The sequence below is a fragment of the Grus americana genome, chromosome 3 (assembly GCF_028858705.1).
Source record: "Grus americana isolate bGruAme1 chromosome 3, bGruAme1.mat, whole genome shotgun sequence".
In the NCBI taxonomy this organism is placed as follows: domain Eukaryota; kingdom Metazoa; phylum Chordata; class Aves; order Gruiformes; family Gruidae; genus Grus; species Grus americana.
The window spans coordinates 17,365,012-17,381,798 of NC_072854.1; the positions used below are offsets into that span (position 1 = coordinate 17,365,012).

General features: G+C 42.5%; 1 protein-coding gene and 1 long non-coding RNA gene across 5 annotated transcripts in view; one reads left to right on the top strand and one right to left on the bottom strand.

Annotated features, from left to right (window-relative positions):
• Nucleotides 1-16,787, top strand: part of MBOAT2 (membrane bound O-acyltransferase domain containing 2) — a 176,907-nt gene that overhangs the window by 37,562 nt on the left and 122,558 nt on the right. The gene's annotated exons all lie outside the window — the stretch shown is intronic.
• On the bottom strand, nt 3,604-11,608 carry LOC129204351 (uncharacterized). Of its 4 annotated transcripts, XR_008576338.1 has the most exons (4): nt 11,424-11,608; nt 7,172-7,635; nt 6,850-6,987; nt 3,604-6,056 (listed from the first exon to the last, which is right to left on the bottom strand). It is a non-coding gene; the product is annotated as an uncharacterized LOC129204351 (long non-coding RNA). The 4 variants fall into 4 exon arrangements; XR_008576337.1 differs by lacking the exon at nt 7,172-7,635; XR_008576340.1 differs by having other exon boundaries at nt 6,850-7,532.

A 16,787-nucleotide genomic window follows, 5' to 3' on the forward strand; every position in this document is an offset into this window, starting at 1 on the left:
CCAGACACACCCACAGAGCGTAGGCACACGGCTATCAAGTGCATGTGAAATAAATCCTCCGTGGTCACTGAGCCGATGCAGTAGGTCTAGCATCAGATAGCCAGCCGTAACGCGCTTAAATGGGAAGACCAGCACATCCCCAAGGTTACAGCATACACAGAACAATTTTGTCCAATTTCAGACCAACTTCTGTTTGAGATTTCTGTAGAAAAATATATGTCTAATACATATAACTATGCAAGTACACCAGTAGCGTATTGCTCAGTCATAAGGAGCTTGAGATTTCATATGGCTACACTGAGTCAATTAAAAATGTTTTTCATTTATCTAATAACACAACACATAAGGCAGTATATGGCATTTCAGAGAGAAATAGAGTTTTTAATTATCAAGTCAAAAAAACATAGAAAACCTGCTACATTCACCAAAAAAAAAAGTAGAATGCAAAGTTTGGTAAATAATTCTAAAGTTGGAATTGAAAATAGAAAATTAAAAGTATTGATTAAAAACTTGTAAATGTTTCAAGAAAGTCCTGCTTCATGAAAATATTTATTTTTCAATAGTTTTTACCATGAAAAATATTTTATATGGATATTACCCTGCAAATCACAGCTACGCTCCTGTAGTGGAAACACCCAACCTCAAAATGAGGCTTTTCTGATCTCTGCAAAGATTGAACACATCAGATATGTTCCTCATGAGTTATTCTGGTTTATTAGTTTATCTCTGATCATCTGGTTTAAGGCAAAGTCAGGTTATGTAAACTCCATAATTAGTCCTCCATCTAACATTCTTCATTATCTTTATTTTTCCTTTTAATTGGCAACCACCATCCTTATGTCAGACAGGTTGCAGCTGGGTTTTGCTCATCAGCAGCTTCCTGTACCAGAGAATAGTTACATTGCTTTGGCTTCTTGCTTTGATACTTATTTTTTTTTTTCTGAGCATTTGATCCCTTACTCATGCTGACAGTCGAGGCCGGTTTGAGTCACGCTCTTGTAAGAATCTTTCCTGAAGATTTTAGTATTACTACAAGATTTGTCACAGTGTGAAGCATAGCGTCTCCTGCTCCTGTCTAGAAATGACTTCCCAGAGACCTGTGACCCTGATCCTGCATATACAGACACACATGAGGACATCGATACTTGAATAACCCCCAAACCCACTGTAAATATGTCAAGCATAAAGCTATTTATATAAGCATATGTTTGTAAGTTGCTGACTACTGCAGACACATGTACTAAGATGATTGTAATACAATTGAATACATAATTTAATGCAATCTGGCTTTGGTTTAATAAGGCAAAAATAAATAGATGAACAAGGGGGTTTTTTATTCATGAGCTCTTCTGTTGGGTTTGCATGGCAAGGTTTTGGCAGCGGGGGGGCTACAGGGGTGGCTTCTGTGAGAAGCTGCTAGAAGTTCCCCCTGTGTCTGACAGAGCCAATGCCAGCCGGCTCCAAGACGGGCCCGCCGCTGGCCAAGGCCAAGCCAATCAGCGCCTCTGTGATAACATATTTAAGAAGGAAAAAAAACAGTTAGAGCTTTTGCAGCCAGAGAGAGGAGTGAGAAGATGTAAGAAACTCTGCAGACACCAAGGTCAGTGCAGAAGGAGGGGCAGGAGGTGCTCCAGGCGCCGGAGCAGAGATCCCCCTGCAGCCCGTGGTGAAGGCCATGGTGAAGCAGGCTGTCCCCCTGCAGCCCATGGAGGAAGGATGAGGGGGTGTAGAGATTCCACCTGCAGCCCGTGGAGGACCCCACGCCGGAGCAGGTGGAGGCACCTGAAGGAGGCTGTGGCCCGTGGGAAGCCCACGCTGGAGCAAGCTCCTGGCAGGACCTGTGGACCCATGGAGAGAGGAGCCCACGCCAGGGCAGGTTTACTGGCAGGACTTGTGAACCCGTGGGGGACCCCACACTGGAGCAGTTTGCTCCTGAAGGTCTGCACCCCGTGGGAGAGGCCCACGCTGGAGCAGTTTGCGAAGGACTGTAGCCCGTGGGAGAGACTCACATTGGAGAAGTTCATGAAGGACTGTCTCCTGTGAGAGGGACTCCATGTTGGAGCAGGGGAACGATGAGAGGAGTCCTCCCCCTGAGGATGAAGAAGCCGCAGAAACACCGTGTGATGAACTGACCGTAACCCCCACTCCCCGTCCCCCTGTGCCGCTGAGGGGGGGCGGAGGTTGAAACCGGGAGTGAAGTTGAGCCCGGGAAGATGGGAGGGGTGGGGGGAGATGTTTTAAGATTTGATTTTATTTCTCATTGCACTACTCTGTTTTGCCTAGTAATAAATTAGATGAATTCCCTCTCTAAGTTCAGTCTGTTTTGCTTGTGACGATAATTAGTGAATGATCTCTCCCTGTCCTTATCTCGACCCACAAGCTTTTCGTTATACTTTTTTTCTCCCCTGTTTGGTGAACGAGGGGAGTGAGAGAGCGGCTCTGGTGCCTGGCTCCAGCCAGGGTCAACCCACCGCAGCTCTTGAAAACTGTCCTCAGCATGTATGAATCCTTTTGCAGTGAAAGCTGGAGGGGAGCTGTTTACAAGGGCATGTTGTGATAGGACAAGGAGTAATGGCTTTCAACTGAAAGAGGGTAGATTTAGATTAGATATTAGGAGTACATAGAAGAGTGGAAGGTAATAAGTGAAACTCATTTCATCATAGAATCATAGAATCATAGAATGGTTTGGGCTGGAAAGGACCTCAAAGACCATCTAGTTCCAGCCCTCCTGCCATGGGCAGGGACACCCTCCACTAGACCAGGTTGCCCAAAGCCCCATCCAACCTGGCCTTGAACACTTCCAGGGATGGGGCAGTCACAACTTCTCTGGGCAACCTGTTCCAGTGCCTCACCACCCTCACAGTGAAAGATTGCTTCTTTTTATCTAATCTAAATCGACCCTCTTTTAGTTTAAACCCATTACCCCTTGTCCTATCACTACACTGCCTGGTAAACTGTCCCTCTCCAGCTTTCCTGCAGGCCCCTTTAGGTACTGGAAGGCTGTTGTAACGTCTCCCTGGAGATTTCTCTTCTCCAGGCTGAACAACCCCAACTCTCTCAGCCTGTCTTCATAGGAGAGGTGCTCCAGCCCTCTGATCATCTTTGTGGCCTCCTCTTGACTTGCTCCAACAGCTCCATGTCCTTCTTATGTTGGGAGCCCCAGAGCTGGATGCAGTACTGCAGGTGGGGTCTCACAGGAGCAGAGTAGAGGGGGAGAATCACCTACCTCAACTGGTCACACTTCTTTTGGTGCACCCCCAAGACCACCTCCTCAGGGCTGCTCTCAATCCGTTCTCTGCCCAGCCTGTAGTTGTGCTTGGGAGTGCCCCAACCCATGTGCAGGACCTTGAGTTTGGCCTTGTTGAAATATAGTCAGAGGCTACATCCAACTGGTAAGGACTGTAAATAGCAATGCCTTGCTTGTGACAGAGGTCCATTTTGCCAGGTGCTAATGAATCAAGCTGAAGGTTGACTGTTTGGACAATTTTTCTCCCATTAGCAAGTGGTGTACATGAAGTGTTTGGGCTTAATATTTCTAAATAAATCACTGTATTTAAGCTTACAGGAACAATTGAGTGTTGTAAAATGTCATTTATTTTTTAAACTTCAGTAGTCTGATTTTTTTTTAATTAGTCTACTGAGGAAAATAAAAAATATTAATTCCAATATTGAATTTCACTTCCTTGAACTAAATAAATATAGTTTTCTATTAAGTGATAAGAAAACAGAGATCCAAAACCCATTCTGGTTTGTGACCATGAGTCTCCGTCAACTGTCTCACCTTTTTCTGATGCAAGTACAGTCACTAAGCTCAGGGCACTTACCCTCAGTTACCTTGTGCCAGGAACGATACAAGCCAAGCATCACCATTGAGTGAAATAGAAAAAGAAGAAAGTGGGGAAAGGGGAATCTGTGCATAGGAAAATACAACCCTGCAACTGTAATGGCCTGAAAGTGCAAGTTTCAGCTAGTGAAGCCTCAAGCCAGTGACCTGGAGCTCATTCTGATGAACTTCATGCTGGGAAAACATGACTCCTCTGCAGCTTAAAGCAGTGTTGCACTGCAGGAGGCTGATGTTTTGCTCGTAAGGAGTACTGTCCTGGTCCCTGGTAAGCAGGGCGTCCTGCTAGCACAGGCGCCGATGGGGCTGAATTATGCTTGCTGCTTCCAGCTCCTCACCAGCACCACCCCGCAGCTCCGCAGGCAGCGCCTCATCGTCACCGGGCCTCATGTGGGTCCCCGTAAGTGCAGTGCTACTTGATTTCCTAGTTCACGCAGCTTCTCACTGAACCTGCGCAGAGATGTATCTATCATCTGTCATGAGACTCACTTATGTATGTTGTGTAAAGAGCAAAATCCGAGTGACACTTCTGCTTTTGTGCAACTCGCCCACTCCTGCTCTCTTAACCGCACAAGCTCGCACCTCGAGCACCTCTTTCTGACACTCCTTTCCGAGGCTGTCAGGCTATACCTTTATCAGTCCAGAAGTGCTGCTCTGCACTGTTGACCTCCATCCCAGCAACATTATGATGAATATAGCAATTTGTTTTCTTGGCACAGTTTCTGTGTGATGCAGTAGATAAATTAAATCAATCAAACAAGCAACCTACCCATCCCAAATGGATAATAAAAAAATGTAAGAACTGATGTATTGAATCAGGCCAGAGGTCCATCTCATTCATTAGTCTTTCTTTGAAAGTGGCTGACACAAGATCCTTGGGAAGCAGCAGATGAGCAAGAAAAGCATGTGGTCTCTTTCTCTGTTCACCGCCCATCCTTCAGTGATCTGCCACTGACTTGCTGAGAGGTGACATCTTTCTGTTTCACAGCACTTGAAGTGTTTTTCTTTCATGAATCTAATTACTTCCTGCATATGTATAAAATTTTACTGTCTATAACGTCCTCTGGAGGTGTTCCACAGCTTTTTGCTTTGGAGGCTTGCTTAATTTCCATTTTTTCCTTAATCTTACTAGCACTATTTTCTTAATTGTAAGCCTCGTGTTTTTATTACTTTCCAACTAGTGAGCTGATAAATCAAAAAGTTATGGTGTGGAATTTAAGGAAGGTAAAGAGGGTACTGAGGGATTTAACAAGCAAGTAAGATCTCTTCTCCTTAGTATCCAGTGACAGGATGCATGGGAATGGTTCAAAGCTGCATCAAGGGAGGTTCAGACTGGACTTTAGGATGCATTTCTTTACCTAGAGGGTGGTCAAACACTGGAACAGGCTTCCCAGAGAGGTGGTCGGTGCCCTGAGCCTGTCAGTGTTTAAGAGGCATTTGGACAATGCCCTTAATAACATGCTTTAACTTTGGTCAGCCCTAAAGTGGTCAGGCAGTCGGGCTAGATGATGGTTGTAGGTTCCTTCCAACTGAAATAGTCTAGTCTATTCTGAGTATTAGAAAAAGCGTAAACACCCATGATGCTGAAAAATTTTGTGCAGTAATAGGAAAAGACATGAAGGGAGTAAACTGAGGAGAACTCTGTTTTGACTGTGAAGGAAAGTATTTTCCATCAATGCAATGTATTCCTATCTGAAATATCTAGGAAGAGATTGGTTGTGTCTAAAAATGGACTGGACCTGAACCCCTGTGAAAGAGTAAGGATACTTCTGCATCAGCATTAAAAAGGTTTCTCTCTCTGCAGTGAGTTTCTTTACTTTCTTCAGTACCTGCGAACCAAACTGTATATCTCCTGTTTGTGTCACTGTTCTTTGTGCTTTGGCATCTGACCTAGTTTGGATTTTGCTCCACCAGTTTCAGACCAGGGTTATGAATGGATCATACAAAGTTTTTAGCTAATCATCATTATATGTTGGAGGAGGAAGTTATAAATGCATTTATCTCCCAGTATCTAATAAAGATATGGATAATTTACGAAATAGTAGGAGTACAATTCTCTGGTCAATAGCTGCAGAGCATTAGCTGAATCCCGTCAGTTGTTCTTCCTTGTGTCCCCTGGTCCTTCTAGCCCCTGGACACACACATGGCAGTGGTCTGGAAGTAACGTTTGTGGAGCTTCCTGTGCTGTAGGATTTTTGCATCTCCTCCATGGTCTCTAAGAACGCACAAACACGAGAGAAAATAGTCAGGCTTTCCATCTGTGTGGATTTACTGCTCGTTATAACACCAGCATTTCTGGAGCTTGGATGCTCAGACTGGAAATCTAAATAAGTTGGTAAAAATAAACAGGGCAGACAGAACTCAGTGCATTAGGTCTAATCCCGACGATAGCGTGGTGTGGCCTCATTTAATGCTGGGAACTGGCAGAGGTAGCAGATAAGGAGCGAGTGGTGACAGATGCCAGTTGGCACCAGATAAGGAAGCTTGGGTTTGTAGCCCACACTGGGAGTTAATAATGGCTACAAAAGAGGGGACACAGACCAAATTGTATGCACTGGTGAAAAAGCTTCTTAAAAGTCAGACTCGACGAATGAAAGCTGGATTTTTGTATGCACCAACATAATGACCGCACTGAACAGAATTCATGTGCCGCTGTGGAGGTAATTGCCAAAAACTTTTTTTCAAGGTTCTTTTAAACTTTCTTTTCTTTAAAAAAGTGAAATAAAACAGAGCTGACCAAAAAAGAAACATGGACTCTCTGAATGACTGTGGCTTATGAGCGCAACTTTTCAGTCCTTCATTGTAACAAAGAGGGGACACTGGACAGAAAACTGCCACAGACTGTCTTTTTAAAATTACTTAACCTCTCTGTGCATTACTTTATATTTGCTGTGAGAAGTGATGTGCTTACAAATAACTGACTGGGAGAAATTAAGTTTCTGTTGGTTCCCCCACCCCCCCGGATTATCAGAGTAAAAAGGGAAAATTTCAAAGTTTTCATTACTCACCTTGCAGAGGATGAGGTGTCCCGCGGGGCAGATTGCTTCGCTGCTGTTGCTGTGTGGCTGTGCCTCTCACCCTCTGCGGCAACTCGTCTGGTGCGAGGTGGGCAGAAGTCTAGCATGGAGTTTACTTGGAAATAAATGCTTAAAAGTGAGATGTGGGGCACAGTTAGTATGTGGAACTAACTGCGACAAGATATTACTAAAAGGAATATATTAGTAGGATTTTCATAGACATAAAAGCATATATATAAATGACTGGGGTGAGATGTTGAGCAAATTGTTTCATCTTCTTATGATGGTTCAAAATGAGGATAATTATACTTACCCTATTGAGTAAACTAATTAGAGATCTAAACATAGAAAGCACAGTATGTTCCTAATGTGATTATCTTCAGCTCAAGGAAGGAGCATAGCAGAGAGCTAACAGGAAAGGGAAACAAAGGGAACGTCAACCCTTGCTCTGGAGTGGCAGAAATGCCTCTGTGGTATGTGATGAGGATTGTGTCAGGCACCTTCACAGCTCTCTTGCTCCTTCATCAGCATAGATTTGTGTCTCAGTGGTTGTTCAGGTGTCAGTTAACTAAAGAGAAATGGTATCTTCTTCATTTTGGGCACTTGCTAACTCCAGGATATGTCAAGCAATTTCATCTTTTCATCTTCTGTTCTTCAATGGACAACACACGGTGCTGTGAAGACACAGTTTATCACTGGCATCAGATGTAAGATGGGAGGGAGATATTTGATATATTTGATACCAGTGGTAAGTCCAAGGACTATCTGGAGAGAAAGCTGAAGATGAAGTTCATGGTTTGGTTTTTGAATAGCCTTCAAAATACAATACAATACCGATACAGTAAAGCGTCTGTGTGAAATGAATATGTTGGTACCTAATTAGTGCCTGCAGTTGACACTGATCAGGTATCCAACAGGGAAAAATCAGTGCCCTTCAGATACTGAACACTGAATTTAACCCAATGAGACCTCATAGTAGAGCTCAAACAGAAAAGCAGGGATCAAAAGAAAGCCAAACCCTTTTGCAAACGCAGGCTGAAGCGCAATACCCTCCATGTTATTCTTTGTTTCATTGCTCCAGATTGAAACAGATTTAATCAAAGTCTCTATTACTTCTCCATGCAGTCTGCAGCATACTAATCTCAAAACCTCTAAAAAGGAGAGTGGCTTCATATCCTCCTGGTGTGGCTCTGCCTGACCTAACCTTTTCAATTCCTTTTCTGACGTACTACATTTAGGGGAGAAAGCCTGAGGCAAGGCCTTAACTCGGAAGGGATTACCAGCACAACTATGCTGGTAGCCCCTGTCAGTAGAGGGCTTGTGATATGTTCTTGGCTTACGCAGATAAAATTCTATTTGTTAACAGCACAGAATTTCATCTCTCCTCATAATTTTAGTGAAATAAGTGATTTGGGCATTTCTGTTATATAACTGGATCTAGACCCAAGTCTTCAGTCAGTACAAATTTATCTGCTGCAGTTCATATTGTCACTTCGGTCTGGCAAAGTTCTGACAATAATATAGGGCTTGGCTCAAGTAAACTGGGCTCCATCCCACTGACTCCTTGCTGGTAATACTTTGCATTGCCTCTGCAGCTGTCTCCGGAAAAGGAGACAAACCTCCATGAAAGGAGATTGTCTCCACCTCTGCTCACTCCTCCAAAGGGCACCTTGAGGTCTGTTCCTCATGAGATTCTTGGTCTTTGTCAGAATACACAGAGAACAGTCCTAACATTAAACCATTGCTTGTATCATTTGGTGGTTTCAAGGTGAAAATCACTGTGCGATGTGTTATGAGAAATAAATACAGTATTCTGGGCAGATTTTTCCGAGAGGTGATAAATGTCCTCAGACTGCAAATGCAAGACCGATCTATTTTCTTTTCTGCTTCCTTAAAACTCCATTAGTTTCTTTTGCTTCAACAAGGTGGAGAGGAGATTTGTTTTCAGAGGTTTCTTGGTAGATGAAATGCCTTGCTTTTTATTTTATGTTTTATTAAAGGCATGCAATAATCCCCTTACAATGCACTGCCTGTCATCTTCAATTGCTTCATTAAGTTACTGTGGTGAACTCATTAGGACTATAACAGTTTAAATCTATTTTCCATAGCCAGCCCAACATTAGCAATAAAATGTTAATTTCTTATTTTGGAGTCTGGATACTACCTTTCTGCTAGAGGGGAGAAATAGTAAACTGACCATATAATTGAAAACGTTGGCTCCTTCTTACAGCCCGGAGCCAGTCTCCTCTCAGTGTCCACATATGTATGTCCTTGCTTAACTGTTTAACAGTAAACTGATTAAAAATAAACTAAGAAATAGTAAACTGTTAAGCAATAAACTGTATAACGTGGTGAATAACAGAACGTTGGTGAATCACAAATAGTGCACCCATATGATTGCCAAACAAGGCATGATTTGAAATGAATATGCATATCCACACAAACCCCAACATTTGCCAAGTATTGTTCCAGGCTTGATTATGTCTGTATGGCTTTATGCCGGATTGTAGCTAAGTTTGAAATGAGCAAAGAAAGAACAAAGGTTCACATAAAAAATCTTGATAGGCACATCATTAATCAGATCGTTAGTACTAGAACAAGAATGATGCAGGTCAAGGGCTTTTAAGAGCTCAAGGAAACAAAACTTGAGTATTGAAACTAATAATTCAGTTCATCTGTGGGAGAGGTGTCCAAGTCCAGAAAAAAACCAAGATTTACTGTTTTCCGTGATGGCCACATCAGACTCTGCCCACCACGGTTGAGGCACAGGGGATTCTCTCAACAAGCTGGAGCTGTTGTTCAGTAGTGAGAGGGGCTTCAGGATCAGGAAGAGAATATTCAGCATTTGGGTGGACTTTACATATATTTAGGACACTTATTAAAATTAAGACAACAGTCTGTATAGGTAGACAGTCTCATTAGTAAATCAGCTCTAACAAGTTAGATGACATATATCTAATGTTCTGGACAGCTCTTTGTGTCTCTTGTTATAGTGCAAAACTTCTTGTGCTCAATATAAGGAGTCTCATTGCTACAACATTATTTGATTAGATTATACCGAATATAAAAAAGAATTTCCTGAATGTTCTGAGAAGGCATAAAACAGACCTGCAGCTTTCCGTATTGTGCAATAAGCTGCTATCTTTGTGCTGGTCTATAGTCTACTTTTCTTGCTTCAGTTCATGGGTATAACCATTTGAAGAGGAAACCCAAGTTGTTAAATGACAAGTCCACGTAGTTTTTCAAGTATGAAATCAGTGACCTTGTTCTACAGCGCACACCACTTCCTAGTCAACAATTGTCCACTCTTGTGAAGCACTGTAGAGAAAAAGAAGCTATGTAATTGGGAATATGTCTTATTCAAAAAACTAAAGGAAAATGCACTAAGTGGATGATCCAAATGTGACTGTAGAAGCGTTTTACAGGGTAGATTACATTAGCAGAGTCTCTGAGCCATTTGCTTCAGTGGAGCTGCACAAGGGATGACTGTGGCTGGTAGCTTCTAGGCAGGACTGGGTCTGCCTTGATAAATATCTATGCTAAGAACAGGGGATTCCACATTACATGCAAATGACACTGATGCTAGCTATATTCCGGCTATAAACAAGGAACAATTTTGATCACTCCGAGCATTTAAAGGTTGCAGTTCCTTGCCCATTTCTTGCCAATTTTAACATCAAGATAGGATACCTGTGCTCTAGTTTAGACAACAGCTAATGCTGGGCAGTCCTGGGGCAATTTACGCAGCAGGCCATACGACAGTGACAAAATGGCTCTCTCCAGTCTTGTGAACAAGGAATATACATATCTATAAATGAGAGATGCTAGAGGTGGGTAGGAAGAATGGACCCAGCTCTCCTTGACATCCAGAACTGAGGGAACTGCTTCCCCTGTGTTTTCTCTGCAAAACAGAAGCCCCATCTGAAGGACCTTCAGGTTCAATGTGTTATATATCAGGCACTGCCTATCATTGACCTTATCACTTAATGAACACATTTTTAACAGGGAACCTATATGCAACATTTCTCTCTAAACTTCAGTGTAAAGCTTTTATCGGCATAAAATACTGAGTTGGCTGAATTTGAATAGAGGTGGGGTAGAGAAAATACCCATCCTTATTACTCAGTTTGACGATTTAACTCCACTACAGAATTGAAATTATTTAAGCAACTCTATGTTAAACTAAATTTTTAATCAGTCACCTTGAGGACTGTATAAAATAGTTGCTCATAAGCTTTAGAGAGAGGAGAAAGATTATGTCCTCGTAGTCCAACGAAGTTTTGTAAGAAGCTTCCCAACCTCTCTGCCTCAGCTGGTTCAGCTAACCCGGAGAGCAGCATTAGCATGTGTTGTGGTTTAACCCCAGCCCGTAACTGAGCACCATGCAGCTGCTTGCTCACCCCTCCCCTGCCAAGGGGATGGGGACAAGAATGGAAAAAAACTCATAGGTTTGATAGGATAGCAAAGGAAGAGAATAATAGTAGTAACAATAATAACAGTAATAATAACAATAAAACAAGTGATGCACAAATGCAAGTGCTCACCACACGCAGAAAAAAACCAACCTGATGCCCAGTCTGCTTCTGAGCAGCGATCCCGCCTCCCAGCTGGCTTCCCCAGTTACATATGGAGCATGATGTTCTATGGTACGGAATGTCCCTTTGGCCAGTCTGGGTCAGCTGTCCTGGCTGTGCTCTCCCAGCTTCTTGTGCACCTGGCAGGGCACAGCGAGAAGCTGAAAAGTCCTTGACTTAGCGTAGACACTACAACTACCTAGCAACAACTGAAAACGTCAGTGTGTTATCAACGTTATTCTCATCCTAAGTCAAAAACATGAAACTATACTGGCTACTAGAAAGAAAATTAACTATATTCCAGTTGAAACCAGGACAGCATGCCACTTCTGTGGTTATGACTGGCAAATTGCAGACAAATTCCACTTCCCTATCCAGATCTGCTCCTCGCCAGTCATTGAACTGGCTGAGAAACGGTATGCACTTCAGTGCTGGTACATGGCTGAATGGAACTGGTGAGGCCTGGAGACAGCTGGGACACGGGTTTGCTCAGCAACACGAGTCTGTAGTGAGCTCATTCAGAGCTGGCTTTAATATCCCTGTGCAGCACAAAGACTGATGGAATGGAAATTAAGAATGCAAACCTAACTTTTATAGGAAAAGATCTGTATCACTTGGTGGACAGAGTGCAAAGAAGCATCCTGCGTTTTAATATTGACAAATAATTTAAGAGAATGAAAGGTCATGCTTGTACAGAAGGGAACAGCAACCTTGAAAATGAAAGTGCCTGCAAAGCAGCAGTTATAGTGAGTAACAATTGAACATCCTCTTCTGTAGAGATGCTGTGACTCAAAGTGTTCAGACACCAAATATATCAGTGGATGCATGAACTAGCATTACATTTGCTAGGCCATGACTGGAATATTGGGCTAAATACTTCACATCACATTCCAAGTGTCTCGCATTATGTGTAAGAAATGAAAAGCTCAGATCAGTTGCGCTGCTTGCAAATATTTGCCCTAACTATCCATGTACCTCAGGTTCTCCATCAGCTCAAGACTAGTAAAACACCTGTCTTTTTGTCAAGAATTGCTTTCTTCGTGTACTTGACATGAAATAAATATGGGGATACAAGTGACGAATATTTGATTTGACCAGGTGCATTATGTTTTCTGCTTCAAATACACAGTAGGTTTCCTCTGTAGTCTCTATATTTTTATTTTATCATTGAAGTCATGTTCATTTTTACAAGATTGCTTTGCTCTTCAAGCATATTATCCATGGATGATCTGCAAATCCCATTGGTTATGATCTCAACCAAGTAAACTAGTATCTGAAATGGTAGATATATGGCCACGTTAATAATTTACATCACATTGTTTTTATTAAGGATAACCGAATTGATTAGTCCTTGCAGCACATGACAACAAAGTGCTTACAATACACAAAGGAGCTACTATAAAATATTCATTTTAGGCTCTGAGCAACAGAAATGCATAAAGAATGTTGATGGAGAATTGCAGGGGTGTGATACAAAAGGGGAATTTTACATTTTATTAGAAAACCTATCAAAAGACTTTTGATACTGGATTTTATCTTGTGGATTGAATTTTTGGAAATGGGTCAATGGTTTACAGAACATAATTAAATCAATCAGTTAATGCATATTATAGCTTTCATAATGGATGATCGCTGTGCTCATACAACATAAAGCGTACATCATGTAGGTGACTTGTCTACACAGGACAGGGATTTGTGTGTGTTACTCCCTTCCAGCCATTGGATTTCTCTGTCTAGCCCATCACCATTGCTGGTGCAACGAGCCGTCACTCATACGAAATCTGCCTCCTTCTACCAGCTCTCTGCCAGCGATCCTTCTCAGGTGAGTGCATTGCACCCGCCTTTCATACCTGCACTGGCTGCCATTATATATCAATAGGTGATTTCAAGGACTTGCATTCATCTAACTGCCTTTCCAGGAATCTAACTTCTTTTTCAAATCTCTGGCTGTAGTGGCCTCAAGCTGGTAGAGTCCAGTGATATTGCCTAAAGTTAAATTGAAGATTCCTGTTTGAAATCACAGAGAAATGCCCGTAGAATTTGAAACATCAGTGTAAATTCTGTAAAACAGTAAAGAAATAACTTTGTTCTCATGGGATGTGCAAGTAAAAAACTACACCGAAGTATTAATGTAACCTATATAACCGTCGCGGTTTAACCCTAGCTGGCAGCTAAGCACCACACAGCAGCTCACTCACTTCCCCCTGGTGGGAGAGAATTGGAAGAGTGAAAGTGAGAAAACTTGTGGGCTGAGATAAAGACAGTTTAATAGGTAAAGCAAAAGCCGCACACGCAAACAAAGCAAAACAAGGAATTCATTCACCACTGCCCATGGGCAGGCAGGTGTTCGGCCATCTCCAGGAAAGCAGGGCTCCATCACAAGTAACAGTTACTTGGGAAGACAAACGCCATCACTCCAAAAGCCACCGCACCCCTGTCCTTCCTCTTCCCCAAGCCCCTTACATGCTGAGCATGACGTCATATGGTATGGAATATCCCTTTGGTCAGCTGGGGTCAGCTGTCCCGGCTGTGTCCCCTCCCAACTCCTTGTGCACCCCCAGCCTACTCGCTGGTGGGGTGGTGTGAGAAGCAGAAAAGGCCTTGGCTCTCTGTAAGCACTGCTTGACAACAACAAAAACATCTCTGTATAACAAAATCATCTCTATATTATCAACACTGTTCTCAGCACAAATCCAAAACATAGCCCCGTACTAGCTACTATGAAGAAAATCAACTCTACCTCAGCTGAAACCAGGACAATAACTCATCGGTGTTAGTGGACTTGTATCACTGGAAGATAAAGCTAAATTTTGACAATTAACTGGAAAAAGCTAATGTGAATGGTTGAATGATCAGTATTAAATAGTATTTGCCTTCTGTATCTATTATTATATTGCTATCCCCTGGACATCTGTGATGATTCAAGCATACAACATTTAAGCAGCTATGTTTTATAATTGTACCAGAAATAAAGAGCTTGTGTTAATATATACTTCTAAAAGAGTTGTCACACAAACAGAAACACACAAACAAGAGTTTTCCTTATTTAGGAGACTGAGGTAGAAGCTTTATTCATGTAGATGAATGGTTGCATTGAATTTGGAAAGATTATTCATCTGTATTTAACTAAACCCTAATCCTGCAAACGCACAGCACTTAAGTGTGAATTAAGATGCCTGCTGACCGAGTTGCAGTATAGCATTGCAGTATTGATAGCGAAGTTACAATATTAATTGCATTTATGTAACATCTGTTGCCTAAGTACCTCCAAGCACTTTACAAATGTTAACTAACGAGAAGCGTGCCCATGCTCTTTTTTAAGTCAGTGGCAGCATTCCAGTTGTCCTCAAAGGGAGCAGGCACAGGCTCTGAGCCTCATAATAACGTAAAAGTAGGTTAAGGATCTCTGTGTTCACTGGAGAAGGGAGGGATAGCAGAGCTGAAGAACAGAACCCAAAAGGCTTTTCTCTAACTGTGGGGCTGCCTTTCCCTGGAAGAAAAAGTAATATAATTTACTGGTGAGACCACAAAATGGACCATAAAGAAGGAGCTGCTCACAAAGGCTTCAACTACTGTTGCCTCAGAATTTGACCTTTTTCTTATTCCAAAAACAACAACCAGAGACAATGCTGGGCTTCCTGGGATCCTCCTCTGCAGTGGCTGCAACGGCCCTACAAATAGCTGCTCCTTGGAAAGGCATGTTTCTTTCTCTCTGAGGCTTTCTCTACAGAGGCATATGACATTTCTAGAAGTCTAGCTACTTTGCTTCTAAGTTTTCTGTGTCCATGACTGATGTGTTTTCCAACCAATGCTCTTGGCTTCCTGAGCCACGGTAAGTAACCTGATGAGGAACAGAAGTCCATATATATTTGCACATTCACTCTTAAGCACTTTCCTGGTAGCTGTCCTTAGCACTGACTCCCATTTCAATAAAGGGCTCTGGCATCTCGTCTTCATTCGAATTCTCACAGGCAGCCAGCGGTGCCTCTTCTGTATCAGGTACCTCCACACAGAGGTCCACGTGGAGGCACAAGGGTCGCAACTCTGTCAGAAGCTGTAGGCTTAACTGCCCCTTGTGCAAAGATAAATAGCATTGAGTTAAATAGCACCATTTCAACAGGAACTGGAACAGAGTCGTACAGAGGATATAATCAGAGCCAGTAAATGAAGGGGGGGGGGCTTTCACAGCTGATGTCGATGTTGTTTCAAAACAAAAAAGCCCCAACAATGTATCTGAAAAGAAGGAACCAGAAAACAGCCTGTAGTAATTTTCCTGTAGTCTGCCTATACTTTAGAAGATTGAATTAATTTTTTGTGAACGACGCCACCAGGGAGCCTACGGCCTATTTCCATCAAACACCTGTGACACAGGAAATGTAGATGAAGCCCCTGGAAGTTCCTGTGATGCCACATGTGTCACATCGTCCATGTTGTTCAGTGAGGAGAACTGCTGTAGCCGGTAGGACCAATATCAATTAGATTATCCGGACTTTACAGGAGACATCCTCACAGAAACTTGTTCCTGCTCAGCAGTGCTGTGGAGGGAAGCAATACTCCTAAGTATTAAGCTCCGTATTATGATTCATCTGCACAAGAGGATTTAAATGGGCATTTTTTGTGGGCACAGACAGGACCATCTCCCTGCCTCACCAGCCACATCATTCCTTTTCTTTTAATATACTCTAAACGGCATCAGCTTTAGAGATGTAAAAGTGTTATTTATCTCTGCAGTATGAACAACCCCCACCGATTTCTGGCCACATTTGCTGCCTGCCTCCCAGTTTGCATTCTGCTCATCATCCATCTTCATTGACTTTTCCCCCACACCAATGCGAGATTAGAACACCACGGGAAATTAAACACAGTGCATATAAATCATGTTTATTGTTGCCTCGGCTACAGAAAGATAACAAGAATCAATAAGAAAGGCACAATGACTCACAGTTTTATTAGTATGCTCAGTTTTTCATGAGCTGCATCTTCATAAAGAAAATGGTTTAATTGGACCACTGAGATCTTAAAGAATTCATATATTCCTGGCTATTTATCTTCTGAAACCTCAGTTTCTGATTTTCCATAGCACTTACAATCATGAGGGAAAGAACTTTACTTCTCTCAGAGAACCTGACAAATTTCTAAATGCTAGAGAGGTTTGTGAAGGCAGAATTCATCTTGGCCGCAGTACCTGAAGCAGAGAGGTGGTGCTCAGGTCTCTGAGCTTCCTCTGGGGAGGAAGCAGACTGCCAGAACAACAAACAGAACTGGTGGTTCGGATGACTGAAGTGTTGTCCTGCCTTCTACCGTCACAAAGCATAAAAAACCCCCATCATTAATGGAACTACAATTTCTCTCTGC